The following is a 20,509-nucleotide window of genomic DNA, read 5'->3' on the forward strand; positions in this document are numbered from 1 at the left end:
AACTGGGTAACTGTGGGAGGCCCTCATCATCTGCTCGATAAAATGCTCTACCTGCCCTCTAAGATCCTATTTTTTAGGCAAAGCAGATTTTTTAAACAGTGAATCCAGTCTGGAGAGTCAGCAGACTGGCACGCACTGTCATGGCCTTTCCACGTACCAGGCAACCGTAGGAGGAAATACAGAGGACTTGCCAGTCTCCGTCAGTGAGGATGATTTCCTCTCCAGGTGAGACTACAGCTCTGGACCAAAGTGGGAACAGAACTCCAGCACTCTAATGTCAGCCAGTATTCAGAGGGTGAGCTTGAAACCACTGGATTCCAGGCCCAGTCCCACCACTTGCCACTTCTGAGTGACCTTAGACAACTCGCCTAACCTCTATAGACCTAAGTTTCCCCATCTGTAAAGTGAAATGGGGTGACCTAGATAACCACTGAGATGCCTTCCAATGCCTTGACTATGATGTCAACATGTACCTTTCACTTTCTTTGTGCCCTCTGTTTTCCAAGTATTTTTTTTAGTTCCAAGGTATACAGAATAGACATGTATGTAATATAAATTGTTACATCTCAATCTCAGAATATAGAAGACAAAAACAAAATAAAGGACTAGTGGAGAGAGAGCTGGGCTTGTAGGAAGGCCTAGATTCAAGTTCTACCCCTGACTCATACTGGCTTTGTGACCCTGGGCATCTCTCCTGTTTAGGACTCAGGGCTAGAGGAGTCATCAGTCAATATGAACAAAGATGCGCATTGCCTGGATTCCCAGCAACTCATCAAGCCAGAGATCTTACCCCCAAAAAGGGAACAAAGGCAGCTTCAAGCAGAGCATTCAGCAAAGGAAAGATGAGTGGCCACCCCTTAGGGCAGGTGGAGTCCCTGTGGGGTACTCTCCTTGGGCAAGCTCTTGGCAGAGTTCCTTTGCTTTGATGTAGGTGATACCAGCTGGGGAGCAGTGTTCAGTCCTATTCTCTAGGCAGAGCAGGGCAGTATTTCCAGGTATATGATATGAGAGATTTTGTTTTGTTGTTTTGTTAAGTTTTTGTTTCTTAACCTGTGTCTTGGCTGAAACCCACAGTCTTAGATCAGATCTCTATCCAGGCCAGGATACCAGATCATGCAGTCATGTTGTTCAGTTCTCTCATTTAACAGGTGGGGAAACTGAGACCAACAGGGTGAAGTGACTTGCCCAGGTGGTAATTGTTTGAGGCTGGATTTGAACTCGGATCTTCCTGACTCCATGCCTGGTGCTCTATCCTTTGAACTACCTAGCTGCCTCATCCTAACTTAATACATCAGCTATAAATTTAAGTTCCTCTTTCTGTCTGGTGTGCTCATTTGCATGTGTCCAATAAGAATTCCTTTTGATCTCAAGTCTTGTTGAAGTTACCCAACTCAGATATGTGGCATGCAAAAGAGAATGAGGCTCTTTACCCAAGTGTTAGGGTCAAAGCTTAAGAGGCCAGAGGTTTTTTGTTGTTGACCTTATGACTATGTTGACCTTAGACAAAATCATTTTAAACTCCCTGAGGTCAGGGCCTCAGTTTCCTTAACTATAAAATGAAGGGGGTTGATCTAGGTGCCCTTGAGGGCCCTCTAAATCTTCTGGGATCTTAACGTATTCAGCCAGAGCTGGGATTTTTTGTAAAGATCACTGAACTTTGAGTCAATGGACCTGGATTTGAATCTTCGCTCTACAATTTGCTAGCTAGGTGACCCTAGGCAATTTACTATTTTTCTGGGCCTCAATTTTTTTCTCTGCAAAATGAGGGGATTGGACTGAATTATCTCTGTGGGTCATTGAAACTTGGAATCAGTGGCCTTTCCTTATTTTGTGCCAGTTACCTTTCCTGAGTTGCATAAATAGATCATTGTAGCTCATTCAGTTTTCAGTAGTGTCTGACTCTTCATAATCCCCTTGGGGGTTTTCTTGGCAAAGATGCCAGAGTGGTTTGCCATGGCCTTCTCTAGTTCATTTTACTGTTGAGGAAACTGAGGCAAACAGGGTTAAAGTGAGTTGCCCAGGGTCACATAGCTAGTAACTGTCTGAGGTAAGATTTGAATTCAGGGAAATGAGTCCTCCTCTCTCCTGGCTGGGGCTCTCAATCCACTGCTCTGCCTAAATGCAACTAAATTACATTACCTGGTTTCTTTCTTAACCACCTTAGCCTAAGGTGATCATTGTGGTTTGGCCACTGTACTTTGCTTCTCATAGAGGGTAAAGTATATTTAAGCTTAACCTGTAAACTTAGGTCCAGAACAAATGCCCTGGAACTTGATGTACTAGATAAGTAACATCTTTCTCTCTGGTATGAAAAGAAAGCAAAAAAATAGAATAAAATGAAATGAAAGGAAGAGCAAACTTCACCATAATAGAGCATCTGGGTTTGAAGCATCCTACTCCAAAGTTGTTTTTTCCACCTCAGTTAAATTCTGTCATTTTCATTGCTGTTTTTGTCATCTCAAGGCCATTTTAAATAGACTGCATCATTTCAACATTAAAAGCCAGTCACATAGCCTTCCCTATCAGCTTTCATTCACTTCTTACCCTGGGAAGTATCACATCTCCTTCCACGTATCCCCTTTCATGGGGAAAGAGAGCCATTTTATTTTTTGGAGAGGGCCCATCAAGATCCTTTAAGTCAATCCTGGACCAAAAGGCCTTCTTCCTAACCTGCTTTGGGGCAGTTAGGAGGCTTCTTTGTTTACTTCAGGACTGGTGCTAGAGAATTGAGGTTTTATTGCATAGCTCAATTACATTTCTTTTGCTCACATTCTACATACCAGGAATTCAACAACCAGTCTTGCTTAGTGTAGGTCAAGTTAGTTAACCATTGAGGGAGGATCCTCTCCCATGGCCAAGCTCTGGAGAGGAGAGATAGGGAAAATGTAAGCCAGAATTGGGGTGTGGTGGAAGGAATCTAGGATTTAGTGCAGGAGGCCTGCATTTAAATCCCATCTCTGCCATTTTTTACTTGTCATGTGATCTTGAGAAAGTCATATTTCCCCAGGCTGGGCCTCAGTTTCCCCATCTGTAAAATGAGGAGGTTGGACAGATGGCCTCTGAAGTCCCTGCCAGCCCTGCACCATGACCCTGTACTCTTTGTGCTCTGGTCCTGAGGAGCCTACAGTCTTCAGAACAATGAGTGGGGGCAGTGCCAAAGCTTCCTAGGCAGACAGTTCAGTCCTCTATTGTGCAGCAGAGATAAGAGAAATGCTGGAGGAACTCAGGATGTTCCAGTATGTTGCCTTTCGGTGGTATCCCATGGGTGGACATGGGAAAATATCCAACAGTTAGTGTCCATGTGGATTCTCTAACAGATCATCCGAGTGAACATTTGAGGGGAATATGGTTACCTCGATTTCTATCACAGCCAGACAAGGAAAGAGCCTGCTCCTCACCAGTTGTAACTCATCTAACCTGGCCTGTTGGAAAGTGTGTTGGAGTCAGGAGAAATCTGGATTCAAATCCCACCCCTGACCCTCATTCCCATGTATGTAGGAATGGGTGGAAGCCCTAGATTCAAACCCTGTGGCACTTACTTGCTGAGTATGACCATGGCCAAGTCACCTTCATGCCTGTACATCTCCCTTTCCTCAGATGTAAACAGGAAGTATTGATCAATGGGAGCAGTGGCAGCCCTGAACTTGGAAGCAGGACAAATATGAGTTCAGATCTTGCCCCTGACATTTCCTATTAATCAGTGAATAAACATTACTTCATCTCCTACTGCATGCCAGACACTGTGCTAAGCTAGTCCCTGACCTACAGAATTCGCAATCTAATGGGGGAGAAAACATACATGTCTATACAATCTCTATTCAGGATAAATAGGAAATGATTAAGAGAAAAGAGGCAGGAAAATCAAGAGGGAGTGGGAAAGGTTTCTGGAAAGATGGAACTTTAGTTGGCATTTAAAGAAAGCCAGGGAAGGCAGAAGGCAGAAAAGAAGAGAGAGCAAGAGAGTGAGCTTTCAGGCATGGAGGACAGCCAAAGAAAATGCCCAGAGCTGAGAGGTGGAGTGTCTTGTTGCAGCAGCCAGGAGGTCAGTGTCTCTGAATCACAGAGTATATGATAAAGAGGGAGTGCCGTGTAAGAAGAATGAAAAAGGAAGAAGGCACCAGACAAAGGACCTTGGGCATTCAGTCTTTTACCTTTCTTGAGCCTAAATTTACTCATTGAAAAATAGGGATATTAGATCCTGTAGTAATCTGCCTCACAGAACTTGAATGAAGTTCAAATGACATCTTGTGGATAAAGTGTTTTGCAAACACTTATGAGGAGGAGGAAGAGGATTTCATTCTTATCTTTGTGTACATTCAGTATTGAAACAAGCAACTGTCAGCTTTCTTGGTAAAATATGATTTTATATTTAATGCTTAGTGGATGATCACACAGGTGGCTAAAATCACTGCTTTTTCATAAACGAACAAAAGTGACTGGGTCCAAACCAACCTTCTGTTGGCTCACTGAAAGCATCTTCTGCAGAGTTCTCATAGCCAAAACAGTGATGGGAGCAATATCTATACCTCATCCTATTAACACCTGCTTTTGATTTCTTCTGTTAGGTCTCTATATTTTGAAACTGTTTCTCTGTAGCTGAGAGATTCTGAGTCTTTGGTAGGATGACGTATATTAAAAAGTTCTTTTTATGAGTCCGTGTTGTGTCCAGCATGGTGGACAGCAAGTTTTGGCTATGATGACCCAATTCCAGTATCATCTTTGGTTGGACTCTCAAGGATAAGAACTAGCCATTGGGTTGAGGACTCTCCTGGTATTGGGGAAGTGCGTAATTTTTGCACCCTATCTATGTGATTCCTCGTGGTAATAGCCTGGACCTGAATAAGCATTACAAACTCCTCCTTCCCTATAAACAACTCTGTGTGAGTCAACCATTTGCTTAACGCTTCTCTGTCAACATATCATTAGCTGAGCTCATGACTGTCACCCTCTTTGGTCTTCACAGGCTCCATCCAGAAGCAAGCCATTTTTGACAATATCCAGTCATGTGAGCCAATTGTCCGTCTTTGCTGTTGCTTGGTGAAGGGATGTCTACTTGTTCCAAAATAATCTCTCTTTAAGTTTTTAACCTGTTTATCTCTATCAGTCTCTTTTCTCCTTTCAACCAGGAATCATATTCAACTTTCCATAAATGCCTTAGGGGAATAGACCCTGTATTTCATTACTAGTATATGGGGTTCTGTTAAAGTACTTTTCAAATCTGTCTTCATCAGCTTTATAATCCTGAAAGCATAGGTTAAGATACTATTATTACTTCCAGAAAAGCACTGTTCCAGTGATCTCAGACTAAAGAGGAGCAAAGATTCCTGTTATAATCACATTCCTACTCCCCTGCATTGCCATAGAAGCCAGAGATTTTCCAGTAAACAATAGCATGACTTAAAGAAGCATGGAGAGAGCCAAGTTTCCTTTGAGATAAGAGGTGTATATTTGTGTGTGTGTGCGTGTGTGTGTGTGTGTGTGTCCATCCTTTTTAAACTTTGCAAATAGGTCACACCCAAAGATGGAGCAGCACCTTTTTAGTTTTGGGCTATATTGAGGGCATAGCTTTGCAATCTATTTGTTTTTTTTAATTAAGGAAACAAACAGTAGGTGCTATCAGTCACCATTATAAAAATAGCTAACGTTTCAATAACACTTTACATTTTGCAAAGTACCATCAGTATCCCCATTTTATAGATGAAGAAACAGGATCAGAGGATACCTCTTTCACTTGGTTCTCCATGCCTATTTGATTGATCCTTCTCTGTTTACTTTGTGGGATCCTCATCCAGGTCACACCCTCTGACCATAGGTGTCCCTCAGGGTTCTACCTGAGTCCTCTTCACTTCTCCCTCTATACCACTTCTCTTGGTGACCTCATCAGCTCTCTTGGATTGAATTATCCCTTCTGTGCTGATATTTCTCCGGTTTATTTGCCCTGCTGTAACCTTTCTGCTGACCTCTAATCTCACATCTCCAGTTATCTTTCAGGTATTTTGAACTGGATGTCCAATAGACATTTTAGATTCAACATGTCCAAAATGGAACTCATTACCTTTCCCCCTAAACTATCTCCCCCTTTCCCATCCTCTCTTCCCTTTTACTGTGGAGGACAACAATGTCTCCTGGTCTTTCAGACTCCCAACCTCAGGGTCATTCTGGACTCCTTACTCTCACTTCCCCCCCTCCATGTCCAAGCTGTTATCCAAAGCCTATCAGTTGCATCTTTGTAGCATCTCTTGAATATGTCCCCTTCTCTCCAATATCCCTCCACTCCTCTGACACCACCACCCTCATGGTCCAAGCCCTCATCACCTCACACCTGGATGATTGCAATAGCCTGCTGGGGGAGGTCTGCCTGCCTTGAGCCTCTTCCCACTCCAATCCATCTTCCACTCAGTCACCAAGAGATATTTCTAAAGTTCAGGTCTGACTGTGTTATTCCCTCCTCCACTCAATAAACTCTTTTTTTTTTGCTCCCTATGGTCTCCATGAGTACATTCAAAATGCTCTGTTTGGCCTTCAAAGTTCTTCATAACTTATGCCCCTTCTGCCTTTTTGGGTTTCATATTCCTTACTCTCCATCACACGATCATTGATCCAGTGACACTGACCTCTCAGCTGTCGCTTGAACAAGGGCCAGGAAGGATCTGGTCACAGCTTGAAACTTGAGTCAGAATCTTCTACTCTTTGGCCTCTGCCTTTCTCCTAGCCTACAAACCTCTACTTACCTGGCTCAAGGCTCTTTAGGATGGTTCATTCAGGCAAGTCTGAACTTTGAATGCCTTTTTCTCTCAAAATGTCCCCTTGGCACATTATCATTACTGCCAACTTACCTCTGAAATGTCTGTATATTGGAGGACATTCATTATGAGAAGGCTATAATAATAATTGTCCTACATATCTTTAATCAACAAACAAGCAGACAGTAAGCACCTACATTATCACAGGCTTTGAGGGTCTGGAGATAGCAAAACAAATGGAACCATCCCTGCCCTCAAGAGGCATGTAACATATTAGGGAAGAGAATATGCATGTAAATAAATATAGGGAAAAGAACAATTTTAAAATAGAAGGAAATTGGAGAAGGTCACACTAGACACTTGAGAGTGTGGACCAGAAAGGTCACAGGCAGAGAAGCTGGTGCTTGGGCTGAGCTTGGAAGGTAAGTAGGGGTGCCAAGAGTGGAGATGAGGATGGAATTAATTCCCCTAGGGGCAGGGGCAGCAGGTATAAGGCCACAGAGACAAGCTATGGGCTGTTCTAACTGTTTCTTGTCTGAGGAACAATGAGAAGGTTCAGCGATGGGGCTGAACCAGAGAGTTTGAGAAGGGGGGTGGACCATACTTAGGCTGGAAGGGCAGGTTGGGACCAGATTGCCAAGGCTTTTTCATGCCAATCAGAGGAGTTTGGATTTGACCCAGAGCACAACACGGAGTCATCGAGCAGAGGAGTGATGTGGTCAGACATCTTGCTTGGAGAATGAATTGTAATGGGGAGAGACTTATGACAGAGACATCAACTGAGAGGCTTTTGTAATAGGTACAGGTAAGAGGTGGTGAGGGCCCACCTGAGAGTGGTCGTGTGAGGGGAAAGAAGGGGCCATGTCCTGGGGGTGTTGTGAAGGTCATGACAAGACAATGTGGGATTTAGGAATTCTCAGCTTAGGAGTTAAGAATCGCTTCTAGGTTTTAAACCAGGGAACCCCGAAGAATGGTGGTACCTTCGAGAGGAAAAGTGAAGTCTAGAAGTGGAGGTGGTTAAGGAGATTTGAAGCTCTTTAGCCTGAAGGGGATGGGATCATTCTCTTTAGGCAGTCAATGGACTGGCATGTGAAAGAGAGAAGAGGCTTGTCTAGGCTTGCCATGGAGAGCAGAGTCAGGAGCCACTGGGACAGAGGGGGCAAGGAGTTGCAAAATAACAAATGGAGGCTTGATGCCAACTTCTCAACAGTCAGAGCTGTCCCAGAGTGAAGCAGGCTGCCCCTGGAGGAAGTGGAGCCTCTCCACAGGGGACCTCTGTAAGCAGGATGATCACTCTTCCAGGGCTCTCTGTTGTGTCTGGGGTGGACTAGAGGCCACCAAAGTCACTTCCAGCTCTGAGATCCTGCAATTGTGTGAATTGAGAGCCACTTGGTGGCACAGTAGCCAGAGTACAGGACTGGGAGTCAGGAAGACCAGAGTTCAAATCTTGCTCCAAATATGTGTGTCGTGCTGGGCAAGTCTCAAACTCCATTTCCTCATCTGTAAAATGTCAGCTGGACCAAATCAGTCTCTAACCTGTGGATGGTTGGAACCAAACAGAGCGGGCTAGAGACAGCAGAATCAGGAATGAATGCAGATGTTTAATTTCAAAGTGAGGGAAACATCTTGCAAGCAAGTGCCAAGGCTCTGCCTCTGTGGGGGGACCAGAGGCAGTGGGGCCAAACCTCTGTGTATATACTCATTGCTAAACCAAGAGTCAGTGTGGTGTAGCAACAGTCGTGAGGCCAACAACAGTGAGGCAAGGTTTTTCAGTGACAGTCCATTCATAGCAGGACTTACGTCCAGGTCTTTTGGTGTTTGCCCAAGCTCAGGAACCATCAGTTCCAGAGGGTGAGTGCAAAGGATTATTGCTATGCCAAATTCAGGGCACAACCTGCTTGCTGGGCCTTAGCTCTGGAAAACAGGGCGTCTCCTGATGTCTTGACAAGATAATAATAGTATCTGCCTCCTGTAGTTGTGAGGGTCAAATGAGATAGAATTCATAAATGCTTTGCAAAATTGAAAATGCTACAGCAGTTCTAATTATTATTTTTACTGTTATGTTATACAAAGAGCATTGAACTTGGATTCAAGAGACCAAGTTTTGATCCCACCTCCAATACCTATTATCATGTGACCACTTCTCAGAACCACCATAGTTGTCATCGTTCCAGAGGGGCTTAGAATGCTTCTGTGCCTTTGTGTCTTGCTCATGTCCTGTGAGTCTTGCTGTGAGGACAGTGCTTTGGAAGCCATGAGGCAGGATAGAAATGCACGCCATTGCAGCATAGCACTTATTAAATCTGAAGGGCAGCCTGGAGAGATTGTCGGCCACTTAGCGCAACGCTAGGACCTACTGCTCTTGCGTGATTGTCTCATTGCTAGCTGCTCCTTAGTCGTGATGTCAGGGATCTGTGATTTCGTCAGTAGGGATCCCCTCTCCACCAAAGCCTCCCCACCAAAAAAGAAATCACATCTTGTGTATGCGTAGTTGTTTTTTATGTTGTCTCTCCCTCTAGAAGGATGTGGGCTCCATGAGGGAAGGGACCGGTTTTGCCTATTTAACACTCTCAGCACTTAACACCGGTGCCTGACACATAGGAGGTGCTTAATAAATCCATTTTGACTTGACAATGTCCAGAGTTGCTGCGGTCAAAAAATTCATCCCCTTGCAGCCAAGCTGGTCAAATGCTTTTTAGAAATGAGCTAGTCTGGTACTCAAGCAACACATGCCCTGATCTTTCTTCTGTCCTTCCTTTGCCAAGCCCAGACTGATCCTTGTGGATCAGCAGAGGTTCCAGTTACTCACAACTTAGTCCAGAATTATAGCCTTTGCATCCAGATGGGCATTGGATCCACCACCACCCCCGCCATGTTGGATGTGAGGGTTTATAAGGAACATGCAGAATTGAGTAATCATAGGATTGCATTGGTGTAAAGGGATGGCCTGCCATATGCAGAAGCTTTTATTGTCATTCAGCCAGAGCTGACGCCGCTTCTTTTCTTGGAAGTGAACATTTCACTACCCACAATCCTATCCAATGGGCCTTTCCTGAGGCTCTTATTCTTTGTACCCCCATGAAGTTTTGGTGACACACAGCTGTAGAAGATGCCAAGGGATGTAGTTGCAAGAGAATCAGGCTAGTGGAGGACTGCCTCTTTGGGCTCAATTTCTTCATCTGTAAAATGGAGTCTCATATTGCCTGTGGTTATTTTCCCTCACCAAGTTGTGAGGCTCAAGTGACAGAATGTGTCTCTGGAGGGCTTTGTAAGTCCTTTATGGGAGAGAGCCAGAAATTGGCCTGAATTTGGAAGTTTGGAGTGAAGGACCTAGGTTAAAATGCCAGCCTTGCCCCTTTGCACCTGTGTAACTATGAGCAGATCACTTAATCTTTCAGGTTCCTCATCTGTAAAGTGAGGGTCTTGGATGAGCTGACCCCTAAGGGATCTCTCAGTTCTAAATCTATGAACCTAGGAACTCTGAAAATATACTATGTTAAATATATGTATATATACACATCCCTGTCTGTGTATACAGAGAAGAGGAAGGAGGGTGGTAGTGAACTAATAACAGTTTCTTATGTAGGTCACACTTTTCATAGCATTTTCCTTGCCATAGACTGGGAACACAGATACTATTAAACATTAGTATGCCCATTTTATAGATAAGCCAGCTGAAACTCAAGAGAGAGGACTTGGAATTGGGAAGACTTGGGTAAAAATTCCCCTTTTAAATCACTAATTATCAGGGAGACTTTGGGCACATCCCTTAACCTCTCACTTTTCTGTAAAATGGGAATCATCATAATAGCCTCTCCCTCACTGGGTTGTTGTCAAATGTGTGAAAAGAACTTTGCCAACAGTAAAGTGCTCTGCAAAGGTCAGATATGGTGTTGATGACAGATAATGTTACACAATAAATGTGCCAAATTGTGGCAAAATAAAATGTTCTGTGATTTTTTTTTCTATCTCAGAAAGGGCTATCATATCTCCTCCTAGCAGGGACTCTGGGCTGGGAGAGACCAGGTGCCATAACACTTAGTAGCTGTGTTATTTTGGCTAAGTCCTTCTCTTCTTGGAGCCTCAGTTTCCTCATCTGTAAAATGGGAATAATAATGCTCATCCACCTACCTGACCGGTTATTATGAAGAGACTACTGTGAAAAACTCAAATGTTGTATAAATGTGTTATTATTATCCTCCTTGGCCACTAAAAATTAATAATAACAATAATTCCTCAAAAATAGCAGTAGAGAAGTGTTTCCTTCATTTGCCCACTTTCTTGAATTCCTTGCCTGCTGCCTTCATCTCGAATCACCAGGATCCAGCTTGAGCAGCCTCTGTGGTTGCCGTCTGTTCGGAGCCAGCCCTGGGTGAGCCTGGCCCCATCCCTACTCTGGGCAGTGCCTGTCCCTTGCATTGATGCTAGAAGTACAAACTTGTAACAATTTCCCCTTTCACCCTCTGTCATCTGATAACTCGCCTGCCCCCCTCATTTTTGTCTCTGGGAAATATTTTCCAACACTCTTCTCACCATCTGCTACCCTCACTCTAGCGCTGGGCGCCCAGCCTGGACATTTTTGAACCTGCTCGCTGGCTCTGTAAGTCTTTCATCAGCTGCACTGTGGAAGGCAGCTGGGCCTCCATTTGCTTTCTTCGTCTTCCTCTACTGAGAAACCTGAGAGTGAGCTATAGGCCTTCTTTCGCTAGACTTCTATTGTGACCACAAACCATGCTATTGTGTAGAATGAGAGTTCACATTCATCTCTTTTTTTCACAGTGGCAGATTCACTTTTCTGTATAGTGTCTGGCTAGTAGTCAATATCTGCTAATGACTTGATGATGGCTCAAGGTCACACATTAAGTGCAGGATTTGAACCTGGAACCTCTGAAATGAAATCCATCATCCTAACACACATTGTAACTGTTGGAAGAAGGATTTGAGCCTACGTCTTCTGCCCTATCTCCACTGTCTTAAATCAAAAAGATGGATGGATGGATGGATGGATGGATGGATGGATGGATGGATGGATATTGATGGGGTGAAAGGACTCACCCAAGGTCACATAGGAATCCACATTGCAGCCAGGTTTCCAACTCAGGACTTTTCACTGTCAATTCAGTGCCCTTCCTACTATACCACACAACCCAATCCTAGGATATGCCTGCTACAGCATGTGAGACATAAATTATGATTAAAGGAGGCACCTTGATTTGGGCTTTGCAGTTTACTGGGCTTTGTCTTCCCCACCACATTGTGAAGGACAGTTCAAGAGACACTAAACATCACTGACTTGCCGTTCTGGAAGGGACCTTAGTAGTTACCTCATACCCCAAAGTAGGCCCTTCTCCAAAGTACCAGACGATGATAATTTCAAGCCCACATCAGCCTAGGTTTCTTCCCATGTCAACTGAGTGAGTTGGACAAGATGATCTTGAAGGTCCCTTCCATCTTTTATTCCCCATATTTCTATGTTCTGTTTCCTTCTTCTAATGAAAGCTTGTGGGCCTGCCATCATCGGCTCCTTTTGCCTTGGGTGCCACCAGCAATGGGGACTGATGGTCTTGTCCTTTATCTTGTATGTCTTGGCTCTTTCTAAAGCTCCCTCCATCCCAGGGATTGTCCTCGGACCCATTTTAAATAGTGAATGACTTTAGTCTCTCCTCAGCAGGTCCAGGTCACAGCAGGCATGCAGACCCAGAGCCAACGGCTGGATTTGGCAGCCAGTCCAGAATGCTCTTGGAAAGGGGCCTCTTTCGAGGGGAGTTGTTTCCACATAATATCGCATAATATCAACTAGTATTTCTATGGTGCTTTAAGAGTGACAAAGCACTTTACGTATGTTATCTCAATTTAGAGGTTTGGGAGGCAAGTAATCCCAAATTTATTAATTTGTTATTATTTTATTAGCATCCCCAATTTACAAATGAGGGAACTGGAGCAGACCAAGGTTAAGTCAAGTGATTCACCCAGGTAGCATTCACATGCTTTAATCCAGTGCAGTAGCCAGTCCACCACCCAGCTGCTCCACATAAGGACAGAAATCAGGGAGAAAGCCTTACATAGTTCTGACATGTTCTTGAAATCCAGGGTTGGACCTGAGTGTGAATCCCATCTTCATTATGTGCTTGCTTTATTATATCCTTAGGCAAATGATTTCCCTTCTCTGGTCCCCTCTTCCTCCTTGTAAAAGGAAAGAGGATTGAACTGGAAGATCTTCAGGTCTCCATCTTGCTCCATCATCCATAATCTGGATTCACATGTCCTGAAAAGCTCAAGGCTGATGGGATGATGTGCACCGCTTAGACTGCTTAGAGGCTGCTTCTCTCCAGAGCCAAGTTTTCTAGTCTGTTTTGTTCTGTATTTCCCCTCTTTCCTAGGATTTAAACTCACATCTTCCAGACCCCAAGTCTCAGGGTACTTTCTTGCCACTGACCCATCCTGCCTTCCAAGGAAACACATTGCATCAGAAAGGAACAGAGTTAGCGTAGATTTTGTCCCTGTTGCTGGTTCACTATGTGCCCTTTGGCCAGTCACTTCCTTCTTTCAAGGCTTCATTTTCCTCCTTTGCAAAATAAACTGTTGGACCAGATGAGCACTAAGTTCCTTCATAGTAGAAGTTGATGGTTCTGAGAAAATCAGACTGATACCGATTTTGATTTCAATTGTAATCGTTCAGTTTATGTCAGTGTGAGCTCTCCTCATTAATGCCACATGGTCTGTGACATAGATCTGATCTAGAAATGGATCGAAAGAGGGCTAGAGTCATTCTTATCACTAAGAGGAATGAGGGTAATTAATTGTTCTTGTTCTTCAGTCATTTCAGTCATGTCCAACTCTCAGTGACTCATTTGGGGTATTCTCAGCAAAGATCCTGGAGTGGTTTGCCATTTCCTTCTCCAGCTCATTTTGCAAATGAGGAAACTGAAGCAAACTGGGGGAAGTGACTTGCCCAGGGTCACACAGCTTTCTGACTCCAGGCCCAGCACTCTATTGCCACCTAACTTCCTGCAGAATGTGAATATTGGCTTTGAAGGGTGTCTCCATGTCTGTTTTTCTAAAGTGACTTCTCAACATTCTTCCTAGGTTAAAATTAGGGCCTCTTCTAGGTGGTTAGTGGGAATTATAGGAGGAGAATTGGCTTAGTTGGTTTTGGGAGGCAGTGGAGGAGTTGTGGCCTCTCTGGGTCAATGTGGGAGATAGTAGAGTAGACAATGAGTTGAGTCCCCCCCCCCCCACCTCAGGGCAGGAATGGGTAGAAATAAAAAAGTCCAAATTTGGCTCATGACCAGAAAGAAGTTCCTGATCATGAGAGCTGTCTTCCCAGTGGAATGGGCAGCATTGGGAGAAGGTAGTGAGTTCCCCCTCACTGAAAATATCCAAGCAAAGACTGGATGACCAGTTAGTGGAAAAAGACTTCTTTTTGGTAAGGATGGGACTAAATGTTCTCTTCCAAAGTCTGAGATTCTTTGATTCTGGGAGATAAGCCTAGAAAGTTAGTTTGGAGCCAAACGGCACATCCCATCTGGTCTATCCTCATTCCCTTTGACTTTCTAATTTCTGCCTATTGACCCCCTTAAGTCCTCCAACATCTGGTTCAGATGCCCACCACCAGCTCCAGGAAGCTTTCTTTAATGTCCCCAAATGAAAGTGATTTCCCCATCCCCTGATTTCATAGCATTTCATATTCTTATGGGCACAAAGGTAGCAACACATCAGCAAACATTTCCCACATTCCTTACGAATGTGGAGCCCTGTGGAAGGGATTGGGGAACATCCAAAGTTTACTTAAGACAAGGCCCCTATCCTCAAGATGCTTATCTTCCAGGGTTATGGGACATGACTGCATTACCCATTGTCCCACGATAAGTCCACTAGGGACTAAACAAAGCACCATGAGGTCGACAGGAAAGGTCATTACCAACTGGGGAATCTAGGAAGGGTTCATAGAGAGGATGGTCTCTGAGTTGCACTTTCAGGGATGAGTCAGAGTTCAACAGGCAGAGGAAGCCAGAAAGGACATTCCACACACAAGGTACAGGGTGATCAAAGTCGATGAGGCATGAGAACACAGCATGCATCAGTGGACAAAAAAGTGTCTGGCCTGGATAGAGCATGATACAAGGAGAGGGCTAATAGGAGCCTGCAATGATAGAATGGTACCAGCTTTGTAGAATAATAACAGTAATAATAATAGTTTATGTTTCTGCAGTGCTTTGAAGTTTGAAAAGCACTTTACAAATATCATCTCATTTGATCCTCATGACAATCCTTGGAGGCAGGTGCTATTATTATGCCCTTTTTAAAAATGAGGAAAGTGAGGCTGGTTAATTGACTTGCCCAGTGTAGGCAGGTAGGAACAGTCTGTGGCTGATTTGAACTCAGATCTTTCCAACTCCAGTTCCAGCGTTCTGTGCACTGTGGCACCACCAGCTGCTTCATGAAAGCTTTGAATGTCAAGTGGAGGAGTTGCTACTTTATGCAGGAGATCAGAGAGTTGCTGAAGACTTCTGAAAAAGAATGACATGAGTTTTTAATAAATGTTTATCCATTTGAATTGAATGACTAGATCTACAGTAAGAAAGTTTATACCCACAACAAAATGAAGACTAGATCAGAAGGGGTAAATAATGACCATAGTCTGATTTGTAAGAAAAAATGTCAATTGACTGGGCTTGGCTGCTGAGAGATGAAGGATGGGATAAGTAAGCAGTAAACCCAAAGTTTCACTGAGTGAATAGTGGTGCCACCAACCAAAACGGCTCTGTCAGAGGAGAGAGGAGATTCCAGGGGAAAGACAGTGACCGAGGTCCATTTGGGACCTGAGAGAGTTTCAGGTGTCAAGAGGACAATAGGGAGGGGGAGGATCTGAGGATCTGAAGGTCAGGATACAAGACAAAAGTTTGGGACAAAAGTCTACTCAGATATGGTTGTTGAAGTCACAACGATGAATGTGATTCCCAAAGAAGTAAGTTTAGAAAGAAAGAAAAAGGAATAAAGGATCAAGCCTAGGTTTTATATATGTATGCATATATATTTCTGTGTATATGTGTTTATGTGTGTCTCTATATATAGAGACACACACACACATACATACACATACACACACGTACACCCTAACCTCAATCCTTTACTTTCTTTTCCTTGTGTGTGTGTACATACATACATATACAGTGCTACTATAAATGTTATTTCCAGAACACAAATGCACCTGATTTATTAGGGAACGTTTTAAGCATAACTCGAATTTTGAGTTTGCTCATACAGAATTTCCTTTGAGAGGAACAAGAGAGAACACAAGAAAAAATGCCATATTTATTGTAAATTCTCTGACTCAGTAGGACCTGTGGTCAGGGGAGGTCTTGGCTGAGCCTCTCCCCTCCCCCACTTTCTTTTGGACTTTCAGGCCACTGGGTCTCTACCCTCCAGCCCAGCACGTGAAAACCAGGGTGTTGACTGAGAGTGGTCTTTATTGGAGTATTTATTTATTCCTTAACTATTTAGCATGCATAACACTGTCCTACTGTTTTAATTGGGTTGCTATCTTTTTTTATGTGTCACTGATGAAATTTTTGAGAATTGTACTTCTAACCCCATTTTTTCCCCCATAAATCCTATGGTTTTTTTATTGCTTAATTTTGTGTGGTGTGATGTTTTTGTGCTGGATTATAGTGGAACATGTGTTCGACTCAAATAGTTCATGATTATTCAACATTCTTTGGTAAAAGGAATAAAATATAATTATTCCCAACTTAGAAAAATAGAAGAAATATTCAATACAGTTATTAGGACAATCACAGTGTAACAATTATTTATTAAAAAACCAAACCAAAAATAATCCATTGATCTAAATTCACAAAGAAAATTCCAGGCTCATGGGAAAAGCCTTCTGTCTCATCTTCCAAATTATTAATCACATTCATATAGTAGATATTTAGTAAATGCTGCTGGGCTTTGGGAGATGAGGGTGCTAACTACCCTCAGGTAGCTTACCATCTATAGTAAGGGTGGAGAGATTCTAATACAAATTAGAAGACAAGTGAATATCTTGTAAAGTCTTAATCATACCATCATAGCTTTGATACCTTAAGTATGGGAAAAAACTTGGAGTGAATCTATCAGAACTAAGTGTAAACAGGGCCTGTAAATCTCTTTGAATCAAAGCCATCAGGCAAGAGACCAAGTCACACCCAGAGAAATTGTATAAAGAAAAGCAGTTATGTTAGAAGTGGGGTGAGATCCTGAGTGGATTCAAAAGATTGGGGCAAGAAAGGACCAAGGGCAGGATTGAGCAGCTGCCAAGAGTATCTAGGGAGGAGAAGGGAAATGTTGAGTGAACAGAGTCTTTGGTTCTCTAGGCATCTGTTTCAGAGAAGAAAGGGAAGTCTTGAGAAAAGGTCAGTTCTTTCCCCAGCTTCGACAGACTGTGTAATTTAATCTGTTGTTTCATTAACCAAACATTTCTAGTAACTGTCTTCTGCTTCTGCCACAAAGGGGGCAGGGGTTAATCAGAGATAGTTATAAATGTAAGGTTGGGCAAAGAGCCCAAACTCTGCCTAGGTGGAGGAAAGTTTCCTAAATGCAGACTTCAGGCACTTGCAAACTCAGAACTTTTTATTTAAAGGAAACTTCCTAAAATGGATAGGAGGGAAACACAGAGGGACCTTAGGAGCCATTCTATTGGCCCCATTCTAGGCTTAACATGAGGTAGTTTTTGCCACAGTCTTACAATTACAATATGAGATTTGCTTGTGTTCTAATTTGTGTTAGAATCTCTGAAGTCTACTACGTGCATGGTAAGCACCTAGAGAATAGTCACATCCAAGTTGCTAGCAGAGTGCATTGTACACAGGAGGCACTGATTAAGCTTCTGATTGCTTGGCCATCTCCAAAGTCATCGGCAGTAAGATGGCTGGTATATGAACAAGAAACATGGAAGTTTCTGGAAAATGGGAGGATGAGGTTGATAGAAAGGAAGGAGCTGATGAGTGGCAGACTCCTGCAAGAGGGACTAAGTCCAAATTATCAAGGAGTTTGTCTTATCTTCACTATCAGAACTGTTATATGGCAACCAGAAGGCATATCTAGTGGATAAAGTACTGTACTTAGTGTCAGGAAGGCCTGAGATCAAATCTTCCCTCAGGTACTTGCTAGTTTTGTAACCTTGGGCATGTTAAAGTCTTCATTTGTAAATTGGGGATAACAGGACTGTTTACATTATACAGTTGTTTTGAGAATCCAGTGAAAGAGCATTAATAAAACACTTGCAGACTTTAAAGGCATTGTTACAGTGACAGCTATTTTTATACTTATGAACAGTGAAAGAAAAGAAGGAGGTACCTAATTTCTCATTGATGTTATTCAGTCCTCTTTTCAATCTGTGGACTCTTCCATGACCCCATTTGAGGTTTTCTTGGCAAAGATACTAGATCTTTTAGTATCTCCACCTCATTTAGCAGATGAGGAAACTAAAGCAAACAGAGTTAAGGGACTTGTCCAGGGTAGCTAGTAAGTGTCTGAGGCCAGATTTGAACTCGGGAAGATGAGTCTTCCTGACTCTAGGTCTGGCCCTCTATGCATTTTGCCACTCCCTACCTCTCCTTCCCATTGTAGGGAGAGGAAAGAACTCAACCCCCCCAAAAACTTCTTGAATGTTAAAGCTCAGTCCCTGAGTTCTCTTTTCCTTCTAGATGCCACCCCAAAACAGCAACAGCAAAGACAACAACCCAGGTTTCTCAGATGATGTTTTCTCCTAAGTTTCAGGGGGAAATGTGGCTTCCTCCTTTATCTTTCCCATCCTGGGAGTATTTCTTCATCTTTTCATCAGCTCTGAAAAAATCTGAGATTCTAAATCCTTTGATCTCTAGTCCAGACACTTCCTCACTCATAGCTGTCTCCTTTACTTGGCTAAGAAATCAGGAGATGGCTGATCCCTTCATTGGGCCAATTACATAGAATCACCTCCTTCTAGCAGGCATGTTGCATAACTGGTAAATGTTTAAACTCAATTGTTTGATGATCATTGGGTCGGAACCTCATTTTCACCAGGGGTCTCTCTGAGCTAGAGAAGCCAGTCTCATCAGTGTCAGCAGGGACCTTCTCCAAGACCCAGTTTGACAGTGTTCTGTAGATTTACTTCCCAGGTATGGATTTTCTAAGCCTGGCTCATCAGTATATAGTATTGCTGGGTTAATATTAACTTAGAATACTGGAGACAGCATTGAACTTAACCTCAGTTTGAATTTGAGTTATTCTGTACTTAAAGTCTGGATGTCCTTCGATGTTTTATTCATTCAATACTTATTAAGTACCTACTATGTGTCAGGCAATATACCAAAAAAAAAGAAGAAGGGAAGGAAGGAAAGAAGAAAAAACGAGAAACAGACCTGCCATTTGGGAGCTTTAATTCTCATGGAGAGAAACAACATATGTATACAGATAAGTAAATTCAAAAACATCATAGATGGATAGACTGTAAATGTACAGTAATTGGGGGAAATGGGGTATTAATAGCCAGGCAGATCAGGAAGAGCCTCTTGCACAAGGTCCCAGTTGAGCTGAGAGTCCAGGAGGAGATCCCGGGAGGCAGAGATGAATGCGGAGGAGGGTAGGGGGATAGTCAGGGAATTTCAGTCATAGAAGTTAGAGATGGGGAAGAGGGACAATTAGATTAACATTCAAGGGTGTTTTAGGGGGACTAATGTAGAATCAGTTAATGTGATGGGTTGGTTGCTTTTTCTTGCCAGAGTTCAGTTTCTGCCCCCCTTTAAAATGAGAAAGTTTAACTGGATGATCACTAGTGCTAAATCCTAAACTCCCAGGGGAATACTGACAGCTTCAAATTTTCACTTTTTATTATCAGCTTACCTGATCTTAATATATTGGCATGATATGCATATTAGTGGATGATGAGCAAAGAGACAGAGACCAAGACAGAAAGAGACAGAGAGAGGGAGGGAGGGAGAGAGAGATGAAGACAAAGAAAGAAACAGGAAGAGGAAGGGGAGAGGGGGGAGAAGGGAGAGGGAGAGAGAAAGCCAACCAGCCAATGCTCTTGTAATCAGATCCCACCCCTGATTCTGACTACTTATGTTACCTTGGGCAGTTTTTTCTCTCTCCCTGGTCCTTTGTTTCCTCGTTGTAAAATGAGAGTTTGGATGGGATAACCTCTGAAGTTCTAACTTGATTGCTATGAACCTATGACCTCTTGGTAGCCTCTCCAGTCCAAGCCTTAACAACCTTGCACTCATCTCTAGAAAAAGCAATTTCAAATCAATGGGATATTTTCCCCAGGATCCTTACTTCATTTATACCATTTGATATTTCATTGAAATTCCTTATTTTATCTCTAGTATTTCCTCCTGGCATAGGTCATTATTTGCCTGTTATAACTGAAGAGCTAAAGGAGTCTATCTCCCTTTCATCCAGTCCAGAACAGGATGGAATGAAATGGAGAAGCATTTAGGAATCACTGTGTTCCAAGAATTGTGCTAAAGTATGCACTGGGCATGCAAAAACTAAAGTGACCCCAGTCCTTGCCCTCGGAGAGCTCATGGTCTGACTGTGGGATATGGCTTGCTTAGGAAAGTCCAGCTGCAGAGAGATTGGTAAGGCCAAGGGAATGTGAAGGTGCAACTTCAGGGCCATTGGAAAGACCCACTCCAGTGGTCCTTAAGGACCATGGTTGGGAAGAGGGGATCTGGTGGTCTGTTAGGATAGGCAAGGTGAAGGTTCAGTCTAGGCTAGGCGAAGAGGGGAGAGAACAA

The 20,509-nt window shown here is 43.2% G+C and overlaps 1 protein-coding gene across 11 annotated transcripts in view; it reads left to right on the plus strand.

Annotated features, from left to right (window-relative positions):
- RHOBTB1 (Rho related BTB domain containing 1) overlaps positions 1–20,509 on the plus strand; it is a 205,037-nt gene that overhangs the window by 122,218 nt on the left and 62,310 nt on the right. For 3 of the 11 annotated variants that reach the window (XM_072628866.1, XM_072628878.1, XM_072628868.1), the window contains one exon: positions 161–18,886. The exons of 6 other annotated variants lie outside the window; for them this stretch is intronic. The gene's annotated coding sequence lies outside the window, so the exon portion shown is untranslated. Of the gene's footprint in view, positions 1–9; positions 18,887–20,509 lie in introns of those variants that run through there. 2 more of the 11 variants (XM_072628870.1, XM_072628874.1) reach the window with 2 other exon arrangements.

Source organism: Notamacropus eugenii, chromosome 1 (genome assembly GCF_028372415.1).
Source record: "Notamacropus eugenii isolate mMacEug1 chromosome 1, mMacEug1.pri_v2, whole genome shotgun sequence".
Taxonomy (NCBI): domain Eukaryota; kingdom Metazoa; phylum Chordata; class Mammalia; order Diprotodontia; family Macropodidae; genus Notamacropus; species Notamacropus eugenii.